The sequence below is a fragment of the Bombina bombina genome, chromosome 3 (assembly GCF_027579735.1).
Source record: "Bombina bombina isolate aBomBom1 chromosome 3, aBomBom1.pri, whole genome shotgun sequence".
Classification (NCBI taxonomy): domain Eukaryota; kingdom Metazoa; phylum Chordata; class Amphibia; order Anura; family Bombinatoridae; genus Bombina; species Bombina bombina.
Genome location: NC_069501.1, coordinates 877,939,484 through 877,955,038, shown reverse-complemented (window position 1 = coordinate 877,955,038; position 15,555 = coordinate 877,939,484).

Genomic DNA, 15,555 nt, shown 5'->3' with positions numbered 1-15,555 from the left:
CTTCAGCAAACTGTTTGTGGGCTTTCTTGTGCACCATCTTTAGAAGAGGCTTCCTTCTGGGACTACAGCCATGCAGACCAATTTGATGCGTGTGTGGCGTATCGTCTGAGCACTGATAGGCTGACCCCCCACCCCTTCAACATCTGCAGCAATGCTGGCAGCACTCATACGTCTATTTCCCGAAGACAACCTCTGGATATGATGCTGAGCACATGCACTCAACTTCTTTGGTCGAGCATGGCGAGGCCTGTTCTGAGTGGAATCTGTCCTGTGAAACCACTGTATGGTCTTGCCATCTGTGCTGCAGTTCAGTTTCAGGGTATTGGCAATCTTCTTATAGCCTAGGCCATCTTTATGTAGAGCAACAATTCTTTTTTCCAGATTCTAAGAGAGATCTTTGCCATGAGGTGCCATGTTGAACTTTCAGTGACCAGGTATGAGAGAGGTGAGAGCAATAACACCAATTTAACAACCTGCTCCCCATTCACACCTGAGACCTTGTAACACTAATGAGTCACATGAAACCGGAGAGGGAAAATGGCTAATTGGGCCCATTTTGGACATTTCCACTAGGGGGTGTACTCACTTTTGTTGCCAACGGTTTTTTAGACATTAATGACTGTGTGTTTAGTTATTTTGATGGGACAGCAAATTTTCACTGTTATACAGGCTGTACAACTCACAACTTTACATTGTAGCAAAGTGTCATTTCTTCAGTTTGTCACATGAAAAGATATAATAAAATATTTACAAGAATGTGAGGGTGCACTCACTTTTGTGAGATACTGTATACTAAACCCATTAGCTATGTAATTTTTGGGGCGTCTATCTATTGAATGTATGAAATAAATTTACATATATTATCCCTGTATAAGATAATACTAGATTCTATTTTTGCTTGTATATAATCAGATATAATTTCTGAAGTTATTTTTCCTGATATATGAATTTATAATCGGGTAGTCTTAGATTGGGGATAAACCTTTTGGCGCACAAGATATGAAGGTGATGGTTTTAAACTATGAAAATAACCTAAGAGGTTGATTGACAAGTATCACTTTATATGAGGCTAGAACCATTAATACTCCCTTTTTAGTTATACAGCTAGCTAAATAAAATCAGATATAATCATTTTGTATATAAAAAAATGGTTATACTTTAACTACTATACTCGATGACTGATTGTTCATATGATGTGATAGAGAGATAAGCTTGAGGCATTTCCTATACCGTGGTAAAACTACGGTTTACCTCACTTAATATTATTTTTATGACGGTGTCATTAAAATCATTGCTAAATACAAAAATAAGGTGGCGCAAAAATGCTGATTCCAGTGGTGCCAGTAAATTATAATATTTATATAAAGATGTATGTGCACATATATGTATATATGTATATGTGAATAGTGTGGATGTATTTTTAATCTAATATTTTCTCATTTCCATTGATTCTCCTTAGACGTTTATGAACCTTTAAAACTCAAATTGTTTAAATATAGAATTTATTTTGCTTGACTTTTTTTAAAAATCAATCGTTAGAACATCAAATAAAACATCAATAAAACATCAATAAAAAACGTATCATTTCTATTTCTAAAATACTAAAATAACACGTCTATTTGATTATGGTATTACTAAGATACAAAAATAGGATAAAATAATTCTGATACTTGGCTTATCCTTTTTCACTAGATAGAATGAATAGTAAATGTGATACAATGTACATACATATTCCACAATATTTGACAAGATTTGCAGTTTATCGTTCTGTATTTCAATACTCTTATTTTTCTAATGAGTAGTGCAACACCCTCGTATTAGTAGATAGAAATGTTCCTCTTTATAGACTATTTTAAATGTAACTCTCCTGTCACATATTCAGAATAGTGTTTTTTTTCTGTGAATTTGCAACTTAAGTTTCTAAGGTATAGGAAGTTCTTTGTTTTAACACAGTGTGTCTGTAGTAGCTGATTTGTGGTAGATCCTAATTACATATGTTTTTTTTGGCTGTTATTTCTTCCTTCTCCTTTCTTTGTGTAAACAGTGCACTGTTTTGCTGAATTCCTCCTCGTAGCTGGATAGTTCAGGTGGAGTGACTTTTATTGATCCCTCCATTGACCGACATAGGATTGCTTCAATCCCTGTGTAGATAATGCTGGTCTGATTCCGCCAGTTTATATTCACTTGAAAGTAAAACTTACGGACTTCTTGTCAGTATATTCAATCCTATAAAGATCTTTGCAACTGGCAAGGTAACCGTAACGGGGTGGGCGTCCCTTTAGGTATTGTGTCTTTACCGGATAATCTTTCTCCTTGTAGTCTCAGCGTGCAAGTGCTGATTTTTCTTCAGGTTTTCTACGCGTTTCGGCTGTAAGCCTTTCTCAAGATACCTGAAATGATTGATCTTCAGCCTTTTAAAGCCTTATTTCTTACCGCTTTCACATTAACCTTTTCGTTGGCAGCCTTTATGAGTTGCATTTTTCTTTTTTCTTTATTTTCGTTTCATGGGTTCTGCTTTTAACACATTTACTTAGATACATTTCTATTATTACAGATATACTAAAGATAATGTGTCCTAATGCTCCTTTCTCTTTATAAATTCTTTTGAATATGACATATATCTTAACATAATCTATACTCAGTTGGCTTCAGTATTTGCCATTCCTCTCTTAAAGCAATAGTACCTTGATGTTTTTAATCTTGGATGCCCTTGCAGATATTACTTATTGACTATTTTGTGTATTTTTATCAGTCTGTTTTAACTGACCACACTTAATGGTTCTAACTGTCATGCTTGCATATTACGGTATTTGTTATTTATATCATATTTTCTAATGATCTTGGTCTATATATACTTCTCTATCTATATCAGCATAACCCCATTTTTCTTAGATGATTATTGTGCATTTTTGGTTATTCTATATATATATATATTATATATGTTGTGAACAGGGTTTGTTCTAATAGCACTTGCAGAAGACGTTCCTCATATGCATGTGATGGGGAAGGGTACAAAAAGATACAAATATCCCAAATATTGATAGATTCAAGTGGATCAAATAAATGCTTATAAATGCTCACCTGTTGATTCACAGGGTCTAGTTATCAGCGTTGTGTGACCTATATTAATACTAGTAATCACAAAATAGGCAACAAAGAGTACACAATTGGGGATGGAAAATGATGAAAACAATATGACAAAAATATATATGTGTTGATATATATTATTGGTAATCTTGACCGGGAGACAGCAAGGAGTGTTTGTAGGACTTTCCTACTCTTACCACTCTGTATGATTGGACAGAGGGTAGATGGTATGGAAATTCCTAATTAATATGAGCTGAGATCCAGAAAGATAAAAAAGTACACTTTTATTTTTAATATTCAAAAATGGATATAGTCATGGGTTAAAAAACAAAAAACAAAAATGCAAACAGGTAAAAAAGAGGGAATATTAATTATTATATGTATAATGTTTTTAAAAAAAATATATAATATATAAAATATATGAGGAATAAAAAAAAATATATATATAGTAACAATCAATGGTTAAAAAATTTTTAGGGGGTGTAAATGGATACAAAGTGATGTAAAAAAAGTTGATAATTTGAGGATAAATATTTATACAATAATGTAATAAGATTGATGTTCTTCTTGTAAGTGATTTTTTTTTTTCCGGTAGTGTCTCCTTTAAGAGGGGGTCCCTTCTAAAGCAGATGCAAATGTTAATTTAATATTTTTTTCAATATCTTTGGCCCCACTATTGTATGTGGTGATAAACCTGGGGCAAATAGTATAGTCCCCTTCAGTGTTATTTGTATTTTCTTGCTTTTTTGGGTTTTAATAGATCCTCTCGATCTATTTTTGCTTACCCTTTCATAAGCCTTATCTACTGTTTTTCTGTTATACTTTTTATTATAGAACTTTTGTTTAAGAGTTACTGCTGTTTCCTCAAAATCTTGGTTTCTTGAGCATTTCTTTTTATCCGCTGAAATTGGCCATACGGAATATTATTAATCCACTTCTTGTGGTGGATGCTGGTGGCATGCATATAGCCATTTTGTATCAGTATCCTTAGTAAAAATTTTTGTTTCTATCTGTTCATTTTCAATAAAAGATGGTAATATCTAGAAAATGTATTCTCTCTTACGCGCATGTGTTAGTAAATTTCAAATTCCAGTCATTCTGATTAAGAGAACGGACAAATTCTTCAAAGTGATTCTCATCCTCATTCCAAATAATTATAATATCATCAATAAACCTCTTCCATATGATGATGTTTTTCAGAAATTTATTATTTTTCCATATGTATTGTTCCTCAAATGCTCCCATGTACATATTGGCAAAACTCAGGGCAAATTTAATGCCCATTGTGGTGCCAAATTTTTGGAGGAATATTTTATTTTCAAATGTAAAATAATTCTTGTAAGAATAAAATTAATTGCTTCCCCAATGAAAGAGTATTTGTTCTTTTTTGGTGTTTGTTTCCGTTGTCAGAAATTTGATCCACTGCACTTATACCTTTTGTTGTGTGGGATGGGATGTATAGAGCGCAGTTAATCTAGTGTTTGCAAGTGAGTAGTTGCTCTCCCAACAGATGTCTTTCAGTATTGAGAGTAGATGTTGGAGTGTCCCTTAAGTATGACCTGATTGTTGGTACCACGGGCTGTAGAAAATCATCTACATATTCTGACAAATTGCAGGTTAGACTATTTATACCAGAGATAATTAGACATCCTGGGGGATTTTTAGTGTCCTTGTGCACTTTTGGTAAATGGTAGAACACAGCTGTTCTTATTGTATCTATGATAAAAATTATGTATTGATCTTCATTTAGGATCTTCTGGTTTTTTTGCATTTCTTATTAATAGATCGTATTCATCTGAGAATTGACTGGTAGGGTCCTTTGGTAATACTTCCATAGGTCTCCTTGTCAGACTGTAATCTATTTGCTTCTGCTGATATAATCTCCTTTATTTTGTATCACAATGGAACCGCCTTTATATTATAATATGTTATAATGTATTATATATTGTATATGTGTATCTGTTTGACATGAACTCAACTCCCTGTTATTATCTTCAATTATTGAGTTCAGATCTAATTCTCTTTTGAGTCCTTTAGGAAATAGCATGCCCATTGATAAATAAGGTCCGCTTCTTGGTGGAGTAAATTCTTTCTATATTACCACCCCTCCCATCTGTATTTACTTTTTTAACCCCCCAGTATGTCATTTCTTTCGTGTTCCCTTTATGACTTCTTTGAAATATTTGTATAATCTAGTGTTATCTTTACCTAGTTCAATGCTTCTGATGTGTTCTCTAATTCTGTCCTTGAGACTTCTGCTTGTTGTCCTAAGTACTATAATTAACATGAGCATTGTAATAAATATATTATGTTACTGTCCGTACATCTAATTAGATCCTCAATTTTTAATATGTTGTTTGTGGTTGTGGATTTCACATTGTCAGTCTTAGTGCTAAATTTACAGGACATGCAGTCGTGGCAAGGAAAAAAAACTGCTATTTTTCACCCCTCAAATTATATTGTTTATTTGATGATTTAGGTTTATATTCACTAGGTGAAAGTATATTTTTTAAATTTCTTGCTTTTTTGAAAATTATATCTGGTTGGTGTTTTAGTCTTTCCAATCAGTGGGTCACTTTTTTGCTAGGAGCCAATGTTTTTTGATAATTCTTTGGATCTTGTATTATGTTGTGAAGAGAAGGTTGTTATGAAAGGGATATTAAATGTGTCCCCATCTCTCTCACGTTTTGTTTCTTTATGACTTTCCTGTAATAATTCTTCTCTATCTATTTCCCTCATCTTATTCTTTATATCCGTTATTTTAATTGGATTATATCCTTTTTCCTCAAATCTTTCTTGTAGGATTTAGTGATTGTTTATCATAGCCTGATTGTCTGTACAGTCCTTCTGATTCTAGAGAATTGCCCTTTCGGTATATTTCTTTTCCATTTTTCATGGTGACAGCTCTTATAGTCAAATGTAATTATTGGCATCTACTTTTTTTAAAAATGTAGTAGTGGTGATTTGTTATCCAATATCTTAATCTCTATATCTAAGAAACTGATACTGTTTTTTGCTAAATCCATGGGTAAACCTAAGCCCTGAATCATTGTTATTTAAATCTTCCATAAATTGGTCAAATAGTTCTTGGTCTCCCCTCCAGATGATGAATACATCATCTATAAAGCACTTATAGAGCATGAGATTCGCACCCCATGGTGTTGTGGACAAAATTTATCCTCAAAGTTCCCAACAAATAGTTTGCATAACTGGGTGCGAATCTGATGCCGATGGCTGTTCCCCTCATTTGTAGGTAGTATTTACCATCAAAATTTAAAGTAGTATTTCGTAGAATAAAAGACATACAGTCTAAAATAAATCTACGTTGTTATATTAGACATATCCACATCTTCCTTTATGTATCTTTCTGTGGCTTCTAATCCTTTGGTGTGTTCTAACAAGTATAGAGGGAGCTTACATTGCATGTTGTGAGTATATAACTTTCTTTTCAGTCTACTTTATTTATTATGTTTAGAAAATGTTTTGGTTCTCTTATATTGATGGTATTTCCTTTACATATTTCTGAAGAAAGAAATCCACATATTGTGAGAGATTTGAGGTTAATGAGTCAATGCCGGAAATTATAGGATGGCCTGGTGGGTTAATGTCTTTGTGGATTTCGGAATAAAATAGAACATTGGTGTCCTAGGGTATTCTACTGTGAGAAATTTGGATTCCTGATTTTAATTACTGTATTACCCTTTCTTTCCACTTCTATTATTATGTTGTCTAAATCATTTTTCATCCTTTGAATGGGATTTTTGGCAAGTTTCTTATATGTTTTCAAGTCTCCCAGCAATCTAATGGGACTTCCTTAAGGTATTTCTCAGTGTCCATTATTACAACCCCTTTATCTGCTTGTTTATCATGATGTTTTTATTCTCTTTTAGTTCTTTTAAATCTGATTTTCTTTTTTTGTCATATTCCATTTAATTTTCTTGTTAGTGTCTAGCTTATCTATATCTTCCTTTACTTTCTTTCAAACATTTCTATGGCACTTCCTATTTCTTGTGTTGGAAAAAAACTAGATTTTTGTTTTAAAATTGGTGTGTAGATAAGTGGATTCGCTCAGATATTTACTCTGTATTGGATTTTTCATAAAGTATTTTTTGAGGGCTAATTTTCGGGTGAATTGATTTACTTATTAGTGTCTCAAAACGTATTTAGTTTTATTTGCAGGTGCAAATGATAGTCCTTTGCCTAAAATTTCTGTTTGTTCCTCACTAAGGGTCATTTGACTTTTTGATTTTACTTTGATTTTTTTTTTATTGCTTTCTTCCCTTCTGTTTCAGTTTCCCCTTCCTCTACGTCCTCTAACCTTCTTTTTCCCTTCTGAGTATTGTATGTTTTTGTGGACCTTCCTCTAAAAAAGTGGGTGTTGGAGGTGCTTGCTTTTGTGGTTTGGTTGTGGTTTATCTTTCATTAATCTATTGTGTGTTTTCAGTTCCCATTCATCAGAGTGCTTCTTATTGTGTATGTTTTTCTCCCAGTCATTTGATTGGTATCTATTTCTGTGAGAATGTGTGTCGTATGGTGGCATTGAACTAGGTGAAGATAACACTAGATTATACACACATTTCAAAGAAAGTCAATTAACAGAAACATACTGGGGGGTTTAAAAAGTAAATACAGATGGGAGGGGTGGTAATATAGAAAAGAAACTACTCCACAAGAAGCAGACCTTATTTATACAATGGGCACACTATTTCCTAAAGGACTCAATAACAAATTAGATCTGAACTCAATAATTTGAAGATAATAACAGGGAGTGAGAGCTCATGTCAAACAAATACACATGTACAATATATAATACACATACATATATAAAGAATAACCAAAATACACCATAATCATCTAAGAAAAAAGGGGTTATGCTGATATAGATAGAGAAGTATATATAAGACCAAGATCATTAGAAAATATGATATAAATAAGAAATACCGTAATATGCAAGCATGACAGTTAGAACGATTAAGTGTGGTAAGTTAAAACAGACTGATAAAATACACAAAAAAGTCAATAAGTAATATCTGCAAGAGCATCCAAGATTAAAAACATCAAGGTACTATTTGTTTAAGAAAGGAATGGCAAATACTGAAGCAGTCTGAGTATAGATTATGTTAAGATACATGTCATATTCAAAAGCATCTATAAAGAGAAAGGAGTATTGGGACACATTATCTTAAGTATATTTGTAATAATAGAAATATATCTAAGTAAATGTGTTAAAAGAAGAACCCATGAAACGAAATAAAGAAAACAGAAAAATGCAACTCATAAAGGCTGGTACAAAAAGGTTATGGCAACGAAAAAGTTAATGTGAAGGCGGTAAGAAATAAGGCTTTAAAAGGCTGAAGATTGATCATTTCAGGTATCTTGAGAAAGGCTTACAGCCCGAAACGCATAGAAACCTGAAAGAAAAATCAGAACTTGCACGCTGAGACTACAAGGAGAAAGATCATCCGGTAAAGACACAATACCTAAAGGGGACGCCAAAAAAACGTATGTAATTAGGATCTTAACACCACAAATCAGCTACTACAGACATACTGTGTTAAAACAAAGAACTTCCTATACCTTAAACACTTAAGTTGCAAATTCACCAAAAAAACGCTATTCAGAATATGTGCCAGAAGAGTTACATTTAAAATAGTCTATAAAGAAGGAATATTTCTATTTACTAACACAAGGGTGTTGCACTACCCATTAGAAAAATAAGAGTATTGAAATACAGAACGATAACTGCAAATCTGTCAAATATTGTGGAATATGTATGTACATTGTATCACATTTACTATTCATTCTATCTAGTGAAAAAGGATAAGCCAAGTATCAGAATTATGTGTATCCTATGTTGTATCTTAGTATACCATAATCAAATAGACACTGGTGTCATTTCAATATTTTAGAAATAGAAACAAGATACGTTTTTATTGATGTTTTTATTGATGTATTGCAGATGCTGAAGTCTAACTGAAGCTACAGTTAGAGTCTGATTTAACACTAGATGGGGCTATTAGGATGGCCCGCCTGAGTGAACTGGTGAAAAAGCAAAGTGCTGATCTGAGGTCTGAGAGTATTGTGGATGAAGTGCAGCAGCTCAGGAGAGCTGCTAGTGAAAGGCACAGTGTGAGGGTAGACCTAGGGCAACAGATAGTCCCAGAAGTGGATGGGTGCAGCATGCCCGATGCACACGGTGCAACCGGTTGCCCATGATCAGAGTGTCATATACCCTGCTAAAGACAAAGATGTAGAAAATGTAACAGGATGGTGCTGTGTAAGACTAAATATATTAAGGAGATGCAGGTGGATAGCGACCAGGAGTGTCAAGAAGTGTTCTTGTGGTGTCTGTTGTTGAACGGCCGGGTTCAGAAGATGATTGGAGGGTTACCCGTTACTGTAATGGGAGCCAAAGTTGCCTTTAAGATTGACACAGAAGCAGACATCACTGTAATGTCTCTTGCAGGTTCATAAAACTGCCTTGACAGCCCCAGCCTGGCAAAAGTTGCAAAAAAAAAGTCCATAGTCCTGGTGGCCGCATTGATTGTGCGGGGAAATTTCTTGCCAGCTGCGAGTACAAAGCAAAGGAAATTCACCATGAGGGTGCATATGATTAGAGGTCAGTGTGTTAACAATTTATTGAGCAGAAAAACAGCCTGTGGTTTGGGCCTAGTGGCCAGAGTGAATGAGATCTCAGAAGATATGTTTGGTGAATTGGGCCTACTGAATTTCAAGCCAGTCCATATATCACTTAAAGGTGACGCGTCCCATACAGCATTACCACTCCCCGTAGAATTCCATTCACGCTCACGCCACAAGTGGAGAAGGAGCTTCTGTATATGAAGAATATGGGGGTTATTGAAGAGGTTGTTGAATCAACTGACTGGTGTGCCCCCATTGTGCCCGTTGCGAAGAAAAACGGGAAGGTACGCATCTGCGTAGACTTGAAAAGGCTGAATGAGGCAGTGAAGAGGAGAGATATGTGCTGCCAAAACTTGAAGACATAGCTCCAAAATTGGCGGGGGCAAAGTTCTTCTCTACATTGGATGCTTCTAGCGGCTTCTGGCAGATAACTCTAGATCCAAAGTGCCGGCAAACTGACTACCTTCATTACACCAGTAGGTCGGTTTTGTTTTTTGCAGACTCCCCTTCGGGATATCCTCTGCTCCTGAAATCTTCCAAAGAGAAATGAGTTCTCTCCTAAGAGACCACGTGGGCTCGGCAGTCGTCATGGACAACATCTTAGTGTATGGGTCTACATTGGAGGAACATGATAAGTGATTGAGCTGTGTGCTGCAGACTATCAATAGAGTCCGGGCTGAAGGCTAAACAAAGAGAAATGCCATTTTGGGAAAGCTGAGTTATGTTACTTTAGGCATATCATCAATGGGGATGGCATAAAGCCAGACCCGAGAAAATGTGTGCTATTGAACAGATGAAAAATCCTTCTGATGTACATGAGCTGAGACAAATATTGGGCCTTGTAAATTATGTGGGCAGGTTCCTTCCAGATTCATCCACAATAAACTACACCTTATCACAGAGTTGCTAAAAAAAGATGTTGCCTGGGTCTGGGGACCTTCACAGGAAGAATCTTTTATGCAGGTCAAGTCCCTGCTGGGGTCTGCCCCAGTGTTGGGGTTCTACAACCCTTCCAAAAAGACTGTGGTTAGTGCTGATGTGAGCAGTATGGGTAGGGGCCACCCTTCCTGCAGCTGAATGAAAACAAACTATAGCCCACCCGCTACTGTCCCGTACACTGATGGCTGCCTGAGTCAAAATATTTACCCAAATTGAGGAAGAGAGCCTGGCTGCACAGTTTGTCAGAGACTTCTAATTTTAATATGAGCCCTGCTCAGATTCAATATTCAGCCTCAGTTGCATGTGCTGGGGAAACAACTGATTGTGGCTGATACACTATCCAGGCTCCTGCTGGCCTGCTTCTAAAGAGTCCTTCATGGTAATCAGAGGTGACAAGTGTATGTAGATTCACTACGTTCTGGCCTCCAAATCCATTTATTTCAGGGAAGCATAGAACTATAAAAGAAAGGAGACATATTTTAGATACAGACCTTACAAGAAGGTTATAAAGTACATAAAGAAGGTTGGCCTGGAGTGTCGTGCAGCCTGGATGTCCTTAAGTTCTTACCATTCAGAAAGGTCTCAGCTCACGGAGCTGGAATGGGTTGGTGCTGTTCCAAGGACCGCATTGTTATTCCTGTTAGCTTGCGGGAGGAGATGTTAAACAGGATTCACGATGGCCACTTAGGCATTTACAAAGTGCAGAGAAAGGGCAGCTAGCGGCTTTATGGTGGCCTGGAATCAGTTCCAACATTGAAAGCCATGTGTCCTAAATGTGCCTTTTGACGGGAACGCCAGCCTACTCAGAGAAGGGAGCCCTTGATTTCTACTCTCGCTGCCTGCAGGCCCGTGGCAGAAAATAGCTGCTGATTTGTGCAAACTACACAGGAAAAAGTTCTTAGTCGTGATCGACTACTATTCCAGGTATTTGGAAATTGCACCTTTGAATGAAATAACAAGTCGAGTCGTTATCACTCGTCTCAAGAGCTTGTTCGCCTGGTGGGGCATACCAATGGAGCTGGTGAGTGATAACGAAACGCAGTTCGCTTGCACAGATTTTCAGTTCTTTCAGCAGGGAATATGATTTTATACATTCCACATCAAGTTTACATTACCCGCAGGCCAACGAAATGGCTGAAAGGGCAGTTCAAACAACAAAATTAATTTATAATCAATCTGAGCCGTACCTGGCCACTCTTGTCCTATAGGGCAACTTCCATTCAACGCCACAGGGTTTAGCCCGGCACAGCTGATGCTAGGATGCCCAGATTTGCACCACCTTACCTTCTGTGGGTGTCTTCCCAGCCACCTAGCTCTATCCTCGGGATGAAGTCCTTAGGAGGGATGAAGAGGCAAAAAGGGGGGCTATCGATTCTTCTACGACAGGAGACATTCAGTGAGGCCCTTGCAGGAGCTGAATGTGGGGCAAAGTGTGAGAATTAAACTGATGATGAGAAAGAATTGGAAGACGCCTGCTACGGTAATTGGACGCTCTCCAGAACTAAGGTCTTATGCAGTCATTACTGATGGAAGGACAGTTACACGCCAGTAACCAAAAACAATCTTCATCCTGTACCTGAGAGGTTTGGAACTGGATGCCTCAGTATCACCCGCCGATGGGATCCCCTGTTTTAAAAGGGGTGCCTTTCCCCTAAGCAAGATCACAGTGGGGATATGTCTTTGCCTCCAGCGGACTCTCAATCACCTTCTTCTGTATCAGAGGATAGTTCATGTAGAGTTACATCAAGCGGAAGAGTGGTGAAACTTCCGGCCCGATATCTGGATTATCTTTAGTTACAACAGTGACCGGAAGTAATGGGCAGAATAATCCATGGTCACTTTGGACTAGGGTAGTCTACCCCTATGTTTAAGTCATGATATAATTAATGTTGTTTATTTTTTCTGTAACTTGTTATTTGTTATATACTATACAAACTGTTGTTGTATACCTTGTTATTTGTTATATTCAAATGGAAAGAAAATTGTATGCTTTGTCCTTTGAAAAGGGGGGAATATGTGATGAGAGTGGAAAATTATGTCACCAGATTGGGGGTGGGGCTTAGGTACATTTGTCTGTGTCGCAGTTAGCTAGTGAGATCAATGCTACCAGATGTAGTTTCCCATGCTCTACAATAAAATATAATTGTACCATCCTTGCTGTGTCCCTGCATGTGTCCTACATGTCATGACAATTATTACTACTATTATTTGAAGCAGATATTTAAAGTGTTTTGTAGTGTTAGGGCCAGTCATCTTTGGGTCTCTGAGGACTAGCTATGAAGGGTAGGCCATTGAGTGACTGAGATCCCATTTTTATTATTAAAAAATGAATGATTTTATGCAGGCATTTTTATTTATTTATTTGTAGCATTTCAAACAGTTTTTGTTCATATTGGTATGTGGATGTGTGCTTAGTACTCCCCTGTTTGTGTAGCTATTTATTGATTTGCTAACCAATTTGTATTTGTTTTTAAAATAGAAACACTGACCATATTTGCATTAGTGTCAGCACCCCACCCAAGCTCAGGTGCTCATGACCAGTGTCCTATGGCTCTATATGACACCAGGGAGTCTTATTCTATTTTTAAAGAAAGAAGCATACCTGAATCAGCCAACAAAGATTTATTTCATATCTAGTACTAGTCAATTAATGATATACTTTGTAAGCTGGTGACTGGTTAGGGAGAGTATAGCCATATTGTGTGACTAATTTTAAATGTGATCCTGATTTTATTATTTTTTTTATTATTTTTATTATTCAAACATATGTGATTTTATGCAGGCAATTTTTTTTTTTTTTGGATATGTTAATAACTACTATAAAAATGTTTAAACTATGGAAGGGATTTTGTGTAAGTATATGAATATGAGATTCAGCAGGACTGGTATTTTTTTATTTTAGTGGCAAAGGTAGTATGTTGGGAATGTATTCAAAAACATATCTGCTTGCGACCTCCCCTAGACTATTCCTGCCCACATCACTCATACCTGCTCATCACTTTCCTGTAATAGGGCTTGTTCTCTCCAAGATCCTTGAAGACAGGGTATCAGGCTTTTTTATGATCATCATAAAAATCTCATCTTCCCTCCTCTCAAGCAGTACCCTGAGGCAACCAACCCCCACAAAAAGCCCACTTCAGTCTGTTCCATGATGACAGCTCAGCAGCACTGTCTGACATCTGTCACACAGACTGAAGTGGGTGTTGTGCACATCATCCAGGGTTATGCTGCCCCACACAAAGGGACATAGCGCCTCATTGCTTCATAATGATATCCCCTAATTAATATGTTATATTTGTATTACATTTCACACATTTCATTTTGCCTTCTCTATTTCAGATTTAATATTTTTGCTACTGGGCAGCATTGTGTTTCTTGCACATGTGTGTAATGAGCTAGTTTGTAATTTTCTGCAGATCCCTTTTTTCCTAAACATTGCATTTCTGGGTTTTGGCTCAGCTGCCAATACTATTATTCTACTTATTAGTTTATAAACCATTTTCCTAACAGTTTATATGTGTATACACAATCCAGATGTGGCCCCCGTATTTTTAGGCTAATTATTTGGATTTTAATACATAAAACAGCATGTTACACAGTCCTGTGAAGAAACCTGTGTATAAGTAAAAGGATAAAAAACATTAAACAGAATGACCAACATTAAGTTTATTATGGTGTGGATCACTGATCAAGTGCTGATCTTTCCTAACCAGTCTCCAAAGGAATCAACAGTCATAAATTTGTAAGGCAGCACTTTAATTGCATATATTTGCCCCACACAGCATAAGAAAAGCAGTAGATTGGGGATAAGGGGACAATCAATAATAAACAAATAATGTCAAACTAATCAGCACCACTCGCTTTCCTTGATATATACACTATATGGCCAAAAGAATTTGGTGAGTATGTGGGAATTTGAGACCATTCAGCAAAAAGACCATTTGTACGGTGAGGCACAAATGCAAGACAAGAAGGTCTGGCTCACAATTAGCGTTCCAATTCATCCCAAAGGTGTTCAATGGAGATGAAGGTCAGGACTCTTTGCAGGACACCCAAGTTCCCCCACACCAAACTTGTCAAACCATATCTTCATAGACACTGCTTTGTGCACAGGAGCACAGTCATTCTGAAAGAGGAAAGGGACCTACCCAAACTGTTGCCACAAAGTAGGAAGTGCCCAATTTTCTAAAATGGTATGTGTAGCATGTAGAATTAAGACGACCCTTTAATGGAACTAAGTGCCTAGCCCAAACACTGTAGCATTAAGGTAACCCTTCAATGGAACAAAGGCACCTAGCCCAAACCCTGTAGCACTAAGTTGACTCTTCAATGGAACTAAGTGCCTAGTCCAAACCCTGAACAAAACAGCCCTAGACCATTTTCACTCCCTCACCAAACTTTACAGTAAGCAATAGGCATTCCAGTAGGCAGCCTTTTCCTGGCATCTGCCAATCCCAGATTCTTCCATTAGACAGCCACATAGTAAAGCATCACTCCAGAGACCACGTTTCCACAGCATGCTTTACACCACTTCAGCCAATACTTGGCATTGCACAAGTTGATTATGTACAGCTGCTCATCCATGGAAACCCAGTTCATGAAGCTCCCAATGCACAGTTTTTGTGCTGATGTTGCTTCCAGATGCAGTATGGAACTCTTCAGCACTCAGCAGCCTCTGTGCGTTTGCATCGTCTACCATGTTAGGCTGGGTTGTTGTTGCTATGGTCCTAGATGCTTCCATTTCATAATAATAGCACTTACAGTTGACCTGGGCAGAACTAGTAGGGCAGAAATTTCACAAACTGACCATTAGCAAAAGTGTCTTCCTATAACAGTGCCACATTTAAAATCACTGAGCTCACAGTATGACCCATTGCACTACCAATG